Below are 16993 nucleotides of genomic sequence, written 5' to 3'. Positions count from 1 at the left end.
TCCTTGTTCCCAGCATTTCATTTTCCTTGAGCCCAGGCTCCAGCAGACCCTTACCTCTCGTGCTACTCTGTGGAGGGACTCTGAGGTCTGACAACTTTTTGCAGTGCTCAGAAGCTGTGGAAGCCCTCTGTGGCACTGCCTGCTCCCCTGTCCGTGCCAGGGGGAAGCCCTGGGAGCAGGCAGCAGTGGGAAGCCGGCAGCCAGCGCACAGAGGGCCGGGCAGCCCGGAGGGAGGGAGCTGGGACAGACCTCATCAAAGGTAGGAGGCCTGGTGGGGATCATGGAGACAGAGATACACATCTAAATAATTCAGGCACTAATAAAAGCTTTAGGTTGGGCTCTGTCCAAGATGTGAAATGAAGCTGAATTTTGATGTATTTCAAGCTTCCATCAATGCAGAACGTGGTGTTACTTAATAACCTGACACTGAAAAACCAACATTATTTTAAAAGTGTTCCACATAAAGTTAATGAGGAAAGTGGCTATGGATATGTATATTTACAATTTTAGGTTGAAATTCTATCATGGGAAGATTTTGAGAGCTTCAAGTCTGACCTCTACAGGTAGACTGCTGAAATAGGAACAGGATTTTGGGATTGCAAATTGCACACAAAACTCTTACAAATCAGGGAAAGGTAACAGATCAGATGGGCTACTTAACATCATATCATCAGTGCCTCCTGAAGCCATATTTTAAAAACACAACTATTTGTATCATCATCTATGGGACTTTGTCTCCTGCAAATGCTTCTTTTGCAAACTGCATAGACAGTGCAGCACCATAAGAAAAAGCACATCCAGCATGAATATTTTTACATTCAAAAGTGTAAATGGGTTATGCTCTGCTTTTTATTATCCCTCCCCCTTCCTCACCAATCTTCCACACGATCTACTCTTGCAGAGCTACAGAAACAAGCATTACTTTGAAACTGATAACATTCATTTGTGTTTTGCAAAACTGATGCTTTTAAATGCCCTGATTGGTGCCACCTTTTTCTAATCAGAACCAACCACTCTAACAAACTACCCTTTGTCAAGGGATCCCATCCCCTCTGTTCCCACCAACCTACAGCACACGTTGCTATAGCTACCCTGCATGTCTATTTACCACACAAGTGATCAAAGGGAGCAGACAACGCACATACACACAAAAAAATCCTCTCCAGGCTTCCTACCCAGCAATGTCCAGCCACTAATTAACTGGTACGCTCCCAGCCTGCAGACTCTGTACACCTGTTTTCTTTATTCTGCATGGTCCACACACAAAAAGGGCAGCATTCTTTAAGATGCTCTTTCTTCCCTCACAGGCCAAACAAACAACAAAACATCCCAGGATGAACTCTATAAGATAAGGCACAAGGATTACAGAACTTCAGGATAAAAATACAACTTTTCTACAGAAGAACGCATTAAGAATTTTAAAAGGTATGCAAAAGAATATAGGAAATAAGAAACACATGCTAAGAACCTAAACAGCTGAAAGGAAAGGGGGTGATTTTGAATTTTGCATAAGTTTTGCACCGAAATTGTATATAGCCTTTGTTCACTTGGTGAATTATAGGCACACTAAAAGGCGTGTGACTACAGACACGATAACTAATTGTAATGGTTTTATGTATCTTAGAAACACAGCTTTTCATTTTTAGGTGGCCTGTCAGTTAACAGTTGTTTAGTTTAACCTCTTTATGTGACAAAGGCTCAAGACTGCCTCGATCAAAGTCAATAGTACTTCAATAGGAAGAGGCCAAAATAAGGAGCTGCATATTTTGTCAATGACACTCCTGCGAGCTGCACTTCAGGGATATATTGTGGTTGAAAGGGAATGAAAATGAAGTATTAAAATTCATCAAACATTTGATTTTCTGTGAAGTAGGCTTAGGAAACAAAACAGAGCCCACAGTGCCCTCTCCAGTTCTGCAGCAAACTCAGGGAATCCAGCCTCATAACTGTGTCCAGCCTCACAAAAAACTCCACCTTCATGAAGGCTAAGCACCTCTTTACGAGTTTCCAACACTTGCAAATTTCCTTACTTTATAAATAACAAACTGAACTCAGTACTCTGCAAAGTAGAAAAAAAGTGTTACTTGCAAAGGCTTTTTTCTTGTCTGTTAGTTCTTTTTAATTTTTTTGCAACTATATAAGATAACTTTAGAATTGCACTTATGTGTCTTACAGCATACTAGCACACACAAATGGGTGTATTTCCTGTGGATGTACATTCTGATCAGCATAGTTTCCCAGATAGGATAGAAATGTTCCTTTTTTGGTTTTTGGACCTTATTTGTGAGGTTATTGTATGAGACAGTGAGAAGACAGCTCTTGCTGAGGTTTTCAATGATCACCTAAAAATGACTGCTTCTTTATACTCTAATTTACAAATCTCAGCTCAGTATTTACACCAACCCCTGTGACCTGCTGGAGACTAGTGGACTGGCACGGTAATAAAGTAGGTTGAATCTTATCAACAGGCTGCATATTACATTTCTACAGTAATTCCTCCACTTCTATTGGGGGAATTAGTGCATTTTTCTTTCTGTGTGCTATTGTTCAGTAGCTGTGGGTTGCCCTTGGGTCAGATCAGTCATCAGCATAGTACATGGTTTCATTCCAACATCTGCAGTACATTGCCATATGCCTACATCCTCGATGGTTAACTCTGCAACACCAAACTGAGCTCTAGGTCCTACCAAGAGCCTCTCAAAGTGGGAGCTCTCACTCCCAAAGCCTGTGAAGAGGAAGGAGTTAACCCACTCCATCCCAGCTGGTGTAAGGATGAGGGAAAAAATCACCAAGGAAGGGCAAAGAAAGCAAGAGGACAGGTAGGGAGAGATGATTGTAAGGTGGAAGACAAGGTAAAAAAAGAGCTCTGTTGCTTTGACTAGGAGGGCCATGGAAAAGTCACCCTCCCTCTGCATATAACTTTCCCTTAACAATTTCCAACTAACAGCAGGAATGAGGGCTCCAGCTTCACATGACTTGCCTGCTTCTAGATGTCTGCTGTAATGGATTTCCTAAACGTTTTATACGGTTACTTCATAGCCCATCACAGCCTTCATTTCCCCTAAAACAGCAGTTCTGCTGACAGGGGCTGATGCACACAGCAGCTCAGCACCACCCTGACATCCAGCTCCCTGGATTGTGTCCCTCGAACCCTAGCACTGCCCACAGAATTTCCCTGCCAAACTGAAAATACTTGTGCACAGAAATGCTCCCAATGTTCCCTTGGCAGGGAGAGAAGCGGCGCTCGGGGCAGGTGTTTAAACAAACTCCCCCGAGCAGCGCCCGGCAAGAACGAGCCCGCCTGTGCCTGCACCTCCCTTGGGGATGGAATGTCTCCCCCATCCCTCCTCCTCTTCTGGAAGGTACGTGTGTGCCTTAGCATTCCCCCTCCGCCCCCATTCTCTATTACATTTATTTGCCTTGCTTTTTTAACCCACCACTTATGAATCTTCGTGATCCCTAAAGCCTATTCTTTAGGTAGAAATATTTCAGGAGAGTAAAGTGCACGTTTCACAGAGAGTTTTGCACTTTATTATTGCCGTCCTGTAACATTGCTGCTCCTTTTGCGCTCCTCCTTGGTAACCCCCTGTGCCAAAGTACCCTCTTGTGGTGATAATGATTTTTGATGACTACGTGCATCCAGCTGACCAGCTTGGATATATAAAATGCCCTTCATTGTGCTTTGCAAGGACAAGAATGTCTCTCTCTTTAAAGAGTTACAAAACGTGGTGATTTTGCTAGTGGGAGCAAGAAATACTTTTCTTCTTGTACCACCTGCGTTTTTCTTCACCCTTCCTCACCTCCTGTAACTTAGAGAAAACTGGCAAGGAAGCTGGGATTTCCCACCACGGTTTCAGAAAGCGAGTGTAAAACAAATGTTCCATTTGCACTACAGGTGCAAAATCCTCACACATGCATTTCCTGGACATGTACTATAAAAGTCCCCCTGAGAACTGAATGAATGACACCCACACAGAAAACCTAGATAACTTCTGATTACCTCTTATTTACTTACTGCCTACCCAAAAAATAATATATTTTGAGCAAGTTTAGGAAGTGGACTGGCTTTTTAAACTGGGACAGATCTTTGAGTCAGTCTTAAGATACAGCCAGTTGTTTTTCGTCCCACAAGGCACTTGTAAGTGTACATTGTTGCTGGAAAACTATGAAAAACAAGAATCAAAAACACTTTGTCACTGTGCTTTATAACTGTGAGAATGAAAATAAAAGCTCCTTTTGTCTCCTCAGGTGAATAGAAGTCTTTAAAAAACCCCTAATTTGAATAATCTTAGAAAAAAAATCCCTAGAAAACCCATCTCAAAGTACTTTTGTGAAGCTGCAAGACAGCTTGAAACTACTACGTTTTAAAACAATCAGAAGATTAAAGCACTGGCAGGCATGGAACTCATGCAGAGCTGTTTAATAAATTATCCTTGGGCTGAATTATTGGCATATTTAGGCTTATAACACAGCAAGTTCTTTCCTTTCGCATGTCACAAACAGGGCTCCGAGACAGCCTACACAATGCACTTAAGCCATGGCAAACTGGAATTGATTTACATAGCTCGCAAACCGCTTCCATGCTCCCGACGAACCCAAAACGCACCATGACTTGCATGGCATCCCTATCCCTGCCTACCGGGAGAACTGGGGAGGCGGGGAGGGGGGGAGGAATTTTTTTTTTCTTTTCCCACCTGGAAACTTACAATTATAAGAAGAAAATAAAGAGGGGGGGAAAGGCGGCAGGGGCTGGGAGCGGTAGCAGCCGGAGCCGGCGGGCAGTGGCTCCTTACCTGCCTCATGGTGAGATTCCCATCATCCATCCAGCCGGCCAGGGGCTGCTCACTCCGCGCTGCTGTCGGCAGGGCACAAATCCATCAACTTTCCCACCGTAAGCAAGTTTCCCTCCCTCCTCTTTCCTGTCTATTATTCCCCCCCCGCTTTTTATTCCTGGCTAGGGGGGAGCCCTAAGACAATGTCAAGTTTCCCAACCTTCTTTGCCCAGCCTATGAAAAGTCGGCGGCGGGGAGGCAACTGTGCGCCTGGCTCTGGTTTCAAACGCAGCCCAGGGATGGAGCAGTTGGCTGTGGAATAGCCTCGCCAATCAGGGGGAAGGGGAGGGCGGCAGAGAGCATAAAGGCTGTGCCTACACGCGGATTAGGAAAGCTTTCAAGGATTTAAAAGACTGAAAGCAGCTGGAAACAGTGTCTAGGGCTACAAAGAGGGAAGTCAATTTGCGGTGTAAGAGATTATTCACATTCTCATGTAACTGCTCCGGGCCTGCTCGAAGCTTAGCAGACTGCCAGGACTTCGGCAAGGATATGTAAATGCCCGCTTGAAATTACTGCAGCATCAGAGTGATGCAGGAACGCTCGACAGCCGCCCGGTAAAGTGGCAATATCCCGTCTCCAGAAGCACCGATTTCCTCATGTCAGATTAAAAGGAAAATTACATAATGACGAAAGCAGGAAGTAAAATTCCCGTTTGCCATTTACATTAAGGGCAAGTGTGTGTCTGTTGGAAGGAACAAAAATATACGTGTGGGTCCGTAGGCTATAGAAATGCTTTGTTGCAAAGTTTTATTTGTTTCATCCCGTTTAATCAACTCTAGCTTCAGTTCATTGCCAGCTTTCCCTTCTTTAGGGAGGATGGTCTCCTCATTCCTGAAGCTGAGATTTTTATGCAAGATAACACTGGACTCAAAATGCAACTTCAAAGAAAAAAAAAAAAAGTGTTTTGTTTAGTTTTTAATGAGATCAGCTGCTATCTGCTGCCCCTCGGTGGCTTTCATTAAAATAAACAAAGAAAAGACAAAATCGGAAATCTCAAATCTGAAGTGCCATTGCGGTTTGAGTTACATCTTTCATAGAATTATAGAATTGTTTGGGTTGGAAGGGACCTTGAAGAAAATTTGTTCCAAATTTCTTGAGTTGAAAAAACCCAACCAACCAACAAAAAAAAAAAAAAAACAACAAAAAAAAAAAACCATCAACAAACCAACGACAAACAAACAAAGAACCACAAAAAAAAAAAACCCCAAAAAACCCAAAAAAACCCCCACAAAACTAAGCAACCAACGACAAACAAACAAACAAAAAACCACAAAAAAAAACCCCAAAAAATAAAAAACCCCCCCACAAAACTAAGCAAACAAACAAACACCAGAGAAGTGCAAGCCTGCAAATTGATACCAGCCAATCTTCTCCAAAGTGGAGAAGGGTTCTAACTTAATATCAGCTCAGAAGCTTGTTAATCATTCTGTTCTGCTCTTAATGGAAATCTGTCTTTTGATCTGAGGGAACAATCAGGCAAATCTGATGCCTGAAGTAAAGTCCCAATATCATGAATTTGCTTCTGCAATGGCTTTATCTACCAATGAAAAAATTAGTCACTATCCATAAAAAACCTTAGCAGTTCAAGTAATCTTATTGAGTTACAGGAAAAAAAAAAAAAAGTTAAAGGACATGTTTCTAGGATTTTAATTAAAAGCTTCCAAAAATAGATTTCCTTTTAACTTATGATAAGCTCCAGCAGTGTGTATGTCACAGGGAAAGAAAGAAAAGATCTGAAATATGTATTTATTTGTTTTTCCATTTAAAGACAATAATTTTTCCACAACTGCAACAAAGAAAGGAGCTTGCATAATAGTGTCACTGTCTAGATCAGAAGCATGTCATGGATGGAGAGAAAACTTGACTGAAACCACCACTGGAATTTATCCAGTTCCAGCTTTAGTCTTGCCAGGTCTGTGTCCTGGAGGACAGCAGGAAGGATCCAGTGATATACTTTAATGTACAACACCAACCAGCTCCAGGGATCAATATAACAGCTGCACGAGGGTAAGACCAACCATTCTTTCTAGCCAATATGGAGACAAGTGAGTGATGCCTCAGTGATGGTCTAATACTGCCCACTTGCACAACAGCTTGAAGCAGCTGCAATGCAGAGAGTGAGGTGCATTAAGAGCACGTAACAGGAATGCTTGTCCTTGTTCCCCAAGCATAGCTCAGGGAACATGTGTCACTTGAAATGAGTATGTGAAACGAGAAGACCTTTTACTGCTTTGAATCTGGGAGAATCTTCTCCAGGATGCATTCAAAGGAAATATAAATGTACTTTTTCAAAGTAATTAGAACATTAGGGGTAAACTACGCTGGTGAAGAAGATGTAGTAAAAAGTTCAAAACTTACAAAATTAGTAAGGATTATAAAAGATTCACACAAAACCCCTATATTTGATTTCAGGGTTTTAAGGAGGGGATTATTAGGACAGTTCAGAGTTTCACATGGGAACAGAGCAAAAGTTTCTGTAAGAACTCAAATATTAGAAAGAAAAAACAATTGCATAACTTTTCTAGAAATGCAGACACCTTTTCTCATACAACATGCACAGCTTACAGAACTGGATGGGTACTGCATTTTACTGAAAACCCAGCAGAATGGCATAAAAAATGAGTTGATTGTATAGGATGAAAACCGATTTCTAGTATTAGCAAAAAAATGAAACCATTAAGATTGATAACCTATGTTCAGGGTGGGGTGTGGACTATTTTTTTAAAATTCAGAGTCACAAAGCTCCTATTCTATTTATGCCATTCACTTTCTACCTTTGAGGAATGTATTTGTGATTAACACACACTCAGTTGCTGGAGTTTTTGGTGTAAGACAGTTTTTGTTGTCAGACCAAGATAAGTCTACACCAGCTGCAGGGGGTGCAGTGGTATTATCACACACAGTGGACTCAGAAAACTAGGTCCTATACTTCACTTCCTAGAGGATTCTGAGTGGCACAAGAGGAAAAGAGAGGATCTATATCTCAAGTGGTTTGAGGGTAGTCAGCATCCAAAGACACAGATGAACAGCTAGATGTGGGGAAAAGGAATTGCTGTCTGGGATGCAAGAAGACAGGTGCTGGTTTTTACACCTTCCTCTGAAGATCAGATTTCCTATCTATATATAACCGAAGTGTATGTCTGTGCATGAGAAAGTCCTGTGGTGTTTGGAGAAGTGAAAGGAGATTCTGTCCCTGACAGAGGAAACCTTTGCAGTCTGTTCAGTGGAACCAGTGGAGGTAAGAGCAGCCAGAGGAGCTGATGCCAGCTGTAAGTCCAGACATCACTGGGAGCAAAGACCTGTATAAGCCAGACCAAAGGCATGGTAGGGACTGCAATACTTTTAAAGGATTCATGTTGAATTAATCCAAGTTAAAATGGCTACAAGCACACCAAACCACTGACAGTTTTATGTCATGTGAACACTGGTTATCAGCAGTAATGGTCACATATCCCTTTTATCAAACCCCTTGGAGTTATGAGTGACACCAGCAGACACACAAATGCCAAAGTAGCTCTGACCTTGCTGCTCACTGTGAATGCCTGCCACAGTCCTTATCACACACCAAGCACCTCCCAGACACAAAGGGCAGACACACAAGCCCTCCATCCAGCCTCATGTCTCAAGCATTATGTTTCCCCTTTCACTAAAGTAAAATCAAGGCAGCATAACCTCGGCTGGGCTTCCCGTATTGGCAGCATTGATCAGGAGGATCTTCAGCATGGTCCATGCTGTTCTGCTCTTGACTTGGTAAAAGTAGTCAGCAGGCACTTGTGAGAACTCAGGCTGTTGGGTTCTAACTAAAAATCCTTGCTCCTGTTGCTACTTAAGACAAAGAGATAATGTTAGTACGTGTTGTGAGCCAGTCTATGTAGTCAAAAAGTTTTGAGAGTTCCTGTAAATGTGCAGAAAACTCACCACTGTGTAATACCAGTTACAAATTTTACATTATGTAAAAATATCACACATTTTTTACAGAGACATAGTAAATTAGGTGTTGAGTGCTCTTTGTCATCACATCAACTATTTCTCAAAATGGTCATTTAAATTTAGTGGGAAGAGGCTTAGTTCAGTGCTTATCAATGCAGTGTGCAGTTTTGAAGGTTTTAAGTTGTGACAAGGCAAAGACAAAAGTCTTGATACTAACAATTTATCACTGTTTCAGATTCTGAAACTTTTGCTCACTGATTTTTAACTAAACCTTCCTTATCTACTTTCATGATTTCTAATAAATTACCAAACACAGGAGTTATTTTGAACTGGGATCAAAAGCAAAAGCACCTAATGTGGGATCACTCAGTTGCTGGAGTATATATATATATATTTTTTTTTTTTTTTTTTTTTTTTTTTTTGTGTAATACAGTTTACGTAGTCCAGACCAAGATAAGTCTGCATCAGCTGCAGGGGGAGCACAGAACAGGAAGTGGCAAAAATTACTTTCTCTCATTAGCTGAATTCCAGCTGCCATGGAAATCCTCCTGGGCCCAGAGAATTTAATATACGCTGAAGACAGAGAACCACTCAATTTCTTTACTGATCTGTGCCAAACAAAGACAGACCAGACCTCAGGATCTGATTATATGGTAGGAGTGAAAGAGTTGCAGCAGAGAAAAATATGATCCAGCATATAGGTTAGAAAGGAACAACCCTAGTTAGAAAATTAGCATCTTAGGTATGAAGTCAATCACAAATATATTGCCTTTAATCTGCAATATAGACTACTAATAAAAACATGCTTTTCAAAATAAGACAAGCAGCTAGACTGCTGCATTTTGAGAGAAAAATGTAATATTCACACCGAAACTATTGGCATTGAAATTAATTTCTAATTGTTTTTATAGTCCCTCCCTTGGCAGTTTTAAATTGGCACCTGCAGAAAGCGCAGGATGTCCAGAATACAAAATACTTCTTAATAACCCCATATAACACTAGAATACTTAACTGAAGGCAACACTGGCATTTAAAAATGACCTCTAGAAGAACTGGCACAAAATGTGAGGTTGTAAGATGAAGACAAATTTATGAGAAGGCTATATTAAAAAAAAAAAAAAGGGGGAAATTCTGAAATACGGAAGACAAATTTATGAGAAGACTGTATTAAAAAAAAAAAAAAAGGGGAAATTCTGAAATACCCCGAATATCAAAAGATGTTCTCAAGATGTGAATGTTATCATGCAATGATTTCAAATGATAGAGTTAACATTTGTGAATGTAAGACTGTAGAGGGCTTGGATCTCACCAAGCAGTACTTAGCTGCGTTTATAAACATTGCTGCAGTGAATGCCATGAAGACAAACTGACTGTGCTGGCAGAATGTCCGAATCATGGCATCTGAATGCAAACACATTTTCTGACAGAATTTTAAAAAAAGGACCAGCAGTGTCAGACATCCTTACATGTGCACATACACACTGAAAGCCACAGTGCACAAAGGTGTCCTTAAGCTGGATTTTCAAGACTTTCAAGACAGCCTTTTGGAAGGGTATCAGTAAAACAGGCAGCTGTGAGGAAGATCAGGGCATCTGGGGAATTCACTGTCTTTCAAGACTCAGCCTTTTGGAAGGGTATCAGTAAAACAGGCAGCTGTGAGGAAGATCCTTCAGTCCTCTTGGTGGAGCAACCCTTAGAAGACCATTCACCCTTTACAGAATCACTCAAGGTGCTCTGATCTCACTTGAGGGCATCCTTCAGTCCTCTTGGTGGAGCAACCTTAGAAGACCATTCACCCTTTACAGAATCACTCAAGGTGCTGTGATCTCACTGGGGACTGCACCAGCTGCAGGCAAGAGAGAAGGGGAGATATCTTCAGGACAGCTTTTTTCTTCATAACTTATGCAACCTATGTAATCCTCAGCTGAAACAGACAAAAAGGTGGTTAAACAATTATCCATCTCCACTTGCCTTAGGACTACACTGACTAGACTTTTTGATTAAGGCTTTTTAATCAAAAGAATAATATCTGCTGGATTTCATTTTACTACATCTGCTATGAGGCAGATACTTGATCTGCTAGGCTGAACAAGTTGGTGCACAGTCATGTGTAATAAATTAGTGATCAGAAGACTCTGACAGTCTATTCTAAAATTCTATGGAAGTATAGTAAGCTAAGAAGACTAACAAAGAAGGATGCTATAAGGGTTCAGAATTTCCAAAACATCTGTTCCCTAGTATATATAAATGCTGAATTAAATGGAAATCATAATTAATTTACCACTATTTTTCCATTTGATTTCCTAGGTTTTTACAATTAGTTGCTACTTCAGTGATAATTATACTTCATTACTCTTAGAAGCAGTAGATAAAAGTTAAATTATTACATTTTAAAAAATATTCTAGTTCTTAGAAGCCTCCATTAAAAAAGAATTTTAAAGTAAGAAGTCAGGAATTGCCTTATGTATCTGTAATCTCTATTAGCATAGAAAAAAAGAGAGTAACTTTATTCCATTAAGCATTTTGTACCAACTGCTTATTTAGTGACCAATTGCAAGAGTCAGTCATGAAGTGATTCAAGATAAGGAAATAAAGATTCGGGCAAACAGCAGAAGTTATAACAAATGTCCCTTCATCAGTCAAACATCGAACAGTATCTGTCAAAATCAGTACTTTTTTCCTATTCCAGGAGACATATCCAAACATATGATCACACAGGGTCAAGGGAGAGTCATCTGGCCACAGTGTCACTAAAATAACTTAAAGCCTAAACTGATAAATTGTCACTTGAAGCAAGCAGGCAACTACTCAAATCCTCATTATCTGAGTGTTAGCTGAGATCATCAAACCATGCAAATCCTTCCTTTCCAAATAAAAGCCCCTAAACCACAGGTTTAGCAAAAAAAAAAAACCAAAAAAAAACATGTACTCCTTTCCAAATAAAAGCCCCTAAACCAGAGGTTTAGCAAAAAAAAAAAAAAAAAGCACGTAACACTCACAATTAAGCCACTCTGCTCTAAAACAGTTTTCCTTCAACCTGCATACAACAGGTTAGACATATCATATGCCATGCATGAGCGTGTCACAAGTGAGAACCTCTAAGCACTGTCGAGACTATGCCTTGTCCAGGAAGAATTATAGAGAGATTGACTATGTGTTGCAAAACTTTACAAAACAGAAGAAATGCTGGTGTTTTAACACCTTGTCAAAATCTCAGCTGGGACAAGGCATGAACAGGAAAAACTGGGATATTTCTGCATAATTTTTAATTCCTTATATTTCTTGTTCTCACAAAACTTTTGCTATTTCAAGTTTCTGTTGTATTTCCCTGGAGTGACACTACATGGTTTTGGTCATACAGAGGTAAAAAGATATTAGCTCAGGTATCTCTTTAAAAATCCCAAAATTTTAAAAATTTTGTCACTGAAGGGACAACTAACCAATATTTTACTGACTTCAAATCAGTATTTCAGCTAAAATCAATGGAGCCAAAATTGTCTAAAACTCAAGTCAGATTAAAGTATTGTTATTTCATTTTTCTAGTCATGAAAGTTTGCCAGCAGTCTGCACTATCTCATGGAAATTAATAAGATTACTTTTTGCAGTTAAAATTCCTGAGAACATTTTGTAGAGAATTCTCATTTTTTCTCTTTATCCCAGTGTCCTGGCTACCCATGCCAGCCCCCTGCCCCATGGAAAAAGGGCTTCTGTGAAACAGGCAGCCTCTTGGAATGGGGGGTACTAAAGTTACCTGTCAGCTGTGCAGCAAGGGGGTCACATGGAAAACTTGTGAAGTGATGTGATTCAGAATCATATTTTAAACAGTGGAAATACAAACTGCAGCCTGAAAATTACTTGTGCTCAGGGTGCAAGATGTTTCATCTCCTTCACTGGAATTCTCAGACCAAGTATTCAAGCTGTCTTTATACTGCTGAGAGTAATAAAGGAAAGAATAAATCTATAAAGGCTAAAACATCTTTGAACATTGCTGTAATCAGGGCAGCACAGTCTCTGCTATAAGCAGGAATGAAAGACACAAAAAGACTAATCTTTGTAGATGTAACTGCAAGTTTTTGGGCTAAATCAAAATATTTAGAATGCAAAAGTGTGTATTAACCAGATGACACAACAATCAGACTACTGAAATTATTTCTAGAAAAGTGTGTGTGTCTGTGTGTGTGTGCGTGTAGACATCCCTGAATGTGTAGAGAAATATGTTCAAATTTTCCAAGAAAAATCCAAGGTATATGCTTGGACTTTCTCAGTGAAAAAGAATTGAGTCTTAAGGTGCTCTTCTCTGCAACTGAACAAAATATTTCCCTACTCAGAATACCAGTGGATTGCAGTGTTGGTGGTGAGATGAGGTTGTAGGGGGTGGGCTGGGGAATGACAGCAAAAACCTTAACCCAAATCCCAAATCCTTAAAATCTGGCCAGGAAAACCGCTTTATACAACTGAGAATTTGCTAACATATGTGACTCATGATTCGACTCACAAGCTTCTGAAGTTCACTGGGGTTACCATCAAGGTCAGATTACCTATGAAATATCAGATTACTACACCTTCCCATTGCTTCAGAGAAACCCTTGGTACTGACCATGTAATATATTTATGTGGGAAGGTTAACACCAAAACCATCACATTCCTCTAATTTCAAATGAGAAAAACAGGCAAAGAATGTAGAAGAAAATCAAAAGAACCTTCTCATGAGAGGATTTTAAATTAAGCAATTCAAGGATGTGGGCAGATATCACGAAGCATTAGTCACAGAAGTTAAGTTGGAGACAGTTTCAGAAAGTCTTTGCTTATCACATTAATGTTTTTTTCTCACCAGGAGCATTGCTTAAAACTACCTAAGGAGGGTTTCAGACTGGTGTGTTTATAAATAGGCTCACTAGAGCTGCCCTGGGAGGACTGGTCTGGTTGGGTCTCACGCTTCTATCCGTGTTGAGTAGTCCTTTTTTAACTTTTAAACCATATTCAGATGGCACTTTTACGAGTCCCTGTACCTAATTCCTTTTACTTACAGGAATATATATAGTGTAGATTTACCAGTCTCCAAAATAATTTTTACTTTCTTCAGCTCACATTTCCAGAGGTGTCACCTATTCAGTCCTCCCTTTTTGTTAAACAGCACTGGCAATAAAAAGCAATGACTGCAAAGATAATGTGTTTCTCCAGGTTCCAAGAAAACCACTTTTATAATCTGAACCTTTGATTCTCATTTTATAAGCCGCCCTTATAAAAAAAGACTAAAATAAAAAAAGCAGACTGGTCCATGAAAACTATGGGTTCATAGTTGGTGATAAACATTTTCGTAAAGATACTCAAAAAATATGAAATAACCCAGAAAATCTGACTCAGGTAAGACTGATGGAAAATGAAGCCCAGCAAAGAAATAAAATGCTTGCTATTAGGCATTAATTTTTACATCTCTTATTTTCACAGGTTATTATTAGTTTGCATTTATCACTTCAATGCTGAAATTAGCAGATATTGTCCAGAGTCTTACATCATAAATACACATGCTTATTTGCAGGGAGACTCAACCATTATAACCCCTTCCAGCAACACATTCTCCAACATTGTTATTTCACACCAACAGCAGGGCAAAAAAAAAACCAGAAGTAGATGCTACTGCACATCAGCCGAATGATGAAGGTTAATGCATGCCTTCTAAACTATTTCATGCAGATTTTGATCCCTAGGGCCACACTGTCACATATGCTCATATTCTCTCTCCTTCTTGTTCAGATATCTCCCTTAGCTGTAATTTTGCTGTAATCCACTATGAAACTGCAATGATATGCAAAGGTCCTAACACACATTTCATAAAGCCTTTTCCACATCTCTTGGGCACAAAGAAGGTCCTTTATGTCAATGAGAATGCACAGTGATGTCCTGAATACCCTGTCATCTCAGCAATCCAAGCTTTTGGTGCTCTCAGTTTCCCATCAACCTCCTGAAATTAACAACTAATAACTTGATACTATATGATCCTGCAGAGCAAAATGAGACAGGAAGACCCCTCAGTATGTACAGAGAGGTTAAGCTGAGTTGTGCAGTCATGTTGCTCAATTATCAAATCACTTGGCAACAACTGATTTTGCTTTCCTCCTTCTGCATGTCTGTTCAGAGTGGAAGCACATGTAGACAGTGTATTGCACTTCACATTGAAGTGAGAGAGAAAAAAAGAATCATACTAAGGATTCAAAAATGAAAGACTCATTTGATTCAAACTCAAAATGATTCACACACAATTTCCATACTTCTTTTATCACAGGAACTCGTAATTCATTGGGACTACCCACTTCTCTAAGTATTTGTGTGGAAAAACATAGTACACCACAAAAAAGGACAAAGTACAAAGTCCTGTGGGAAAAGGTGATGAAATTTAAGCAGGGGAGCTCTGCAGGCCTTCCCAACATCCTGAGCCCTAAAGGCTGTGGGACACAGAAATAACGCCACAGAAAATTTCACCTGCCATATCCTCATATTAGACCTTAGAAGTGTAAAGCTCTGGCCACTTACAGCTTCAAAGCTGAAAAAGAAGGGAGACCACCTGAAATGCAACATCTAAAAAAAGAGAAGCTGTCTCTACAGTCAGAAACTGAAGCTTTACGAAATTTGAAATCCTGCAAATAAAGCAAATGGCACAACTCACATTCTTTTTAGATTGATAACTGCTGCAAAGAGGGTATCTGTACTTACCTTATTTTGGGTGTCTTCCTGTGAGTTCTCATGTTCAAGCCTTTTGGGAAACTTTTCCCTTCATGTAGGCTTTGTTTGGCCACCACAAACCCCTAAAACCTTCAGCACACTTAACCGAGGGTGGTTATTACAGGCATGCTGTAAGTGAGCAGTGATGTGTGTCGACCACTCTGCTCCCTCCAGTGACTTCTTGAACCCATTAATCTTTTGCTTTTGCTAAATCAAACTGATATATAAAAATAAAGTAGAAGGGCGAGGAGAGATCAGACAGTAGACAGGTGATCTTGAGTCTCAAGCATTTTTTGCATTTGTTTTTCAGTGTGGCCATTTTCAAGAACTAATACTATCAGTGTTTTACAAATATTAGTGGGGCATTTGATGCACATTTCATGGAGATGTTGCAGCATCTCAAACAGGTGATAAGGGGTTGCTATGGTTACGATATTTTCTTAAGCTGAATACTTAAGAGGTTCACAAAATACATATTCTTACTTGTTATATAAAATATTAGTTGCCCAACAGGCATTTGCTTATGCACCCCTTTCATTTTTTCATGGACTTTCCACTCCTTTATCTATCAAATATAGTGGATTTTCATACTGTTTAGAGAAAGGAGAAGTCACTAACCATTTTCCTTCTTCAGAAAAGGGGACAAGCTAGATATCTCATTATCTAGCCTGTTTATAAATAAGTCCAAAAATAACTGCTCCACTGTACTAGAATTGTGAGAACTTTTATTTCAGAGGATTTAATGAGTCATGGAAACATGTTTAAAAGTCTTCACTAAACAAAGAACTAAACATTAGCATGGCAATAGACCATATAGCTTTTAATGGTCTGAACTCTTTGTCTCACATTCAGACACAGACCCGGGATTGTCCCATCACCAACATTTCATCCAGTTTCTTTCAGATGGGTTCCTTTTTTGCCAGTGAATCTGAAGGTGATATTTAGGAAGCCTATTATCAGATATGCAAATTGAGGGGGGAAATGTGTCACATCAAATCACGACTGTTTAATAAGATATTACTCATGGGCAAATGCTTTCATGTACTGCCTACTTAGAAAGGGCAGGTTGAATGGAGTTACTGTAAAGGCACCAAATTTCAAACTTTTTTACTCATTTGTACTCTTCACGAGGCAACTAAAAGGAAGTTTGAGCACATTCACTTATTTTAATTTGATTTCCTAATTTGGTTTATTAGGATACGTAGAATGTAAATAAACAAAGGGTTTCCTAATTTTTATTATCATCAAAACACTAATGTTTTGACTTCTTTGGGTCACTGTGATCATTATGTAGCTGCTACCTTATTTTGAAAATTTCCAAGGACATCTGATACAGTCATAGGATGGAGCCCTGCTATCATGAAACTCATTCATTTTAAAATTGTCCCAATTTTTACTGAGGTAAATATGAGTAGGATTACATCCATATGCAACTGATAACCTGACTGTGGTCAGGGAAAACATAAAGAATCTTCCAAGCTTGGCTAATAATTTAGTTGGATATATTTGAA

The 16993-nt window shown here is 39.7% G+C and overlaps 1 protein-coding gene across 3 annotated transcripts in view; it reads right to left on the bottom strand.

The window, feature by feature from the left end:
* Positions 1–16993, bottom strand: part of MID1 (midline 1) — a 238773-nt gene that overhangs the window by 134151 nt on the left and 87629 nt on the right. Inside the window, exon 1 of one of the 3 annotated variants that reach the window (XM_039714474.1) lies at positions 4794–5002. The exons of the other annotated variants lie outside the window; for them this stretch is intronic. The gene's annotated coding sequence lies outside the window, so the exon portion shown is untranslated. Of the gene's footprint in view, positions 1–4793; positions 5003–16993 lie in introns of those variants that run through there. 3 annotated transcript variants of the gene reach the window in all.

The sequence above is a fragment of the Passer montanus genome, unplaced genomic scaffold, assembly GCF_014805655.1.
Source record: "Passer montanus isolate IOZ18808 unplaced genomic scaffold, ASM1480565v1 scaffold3, whole genome shotgun sequence".
Taxonomy (NCBI): domain Eukaryota; kingdom Metazoa; phylum Chordata; class Aves; order Passeriformes; family Passeridae; genus Passer; species Passer montanus.
The sequence above is the reverse complement of the archived record's forward strand: the minus strand, read 5'-3'. Positions and strand labels throughout refer to the sequence as shown.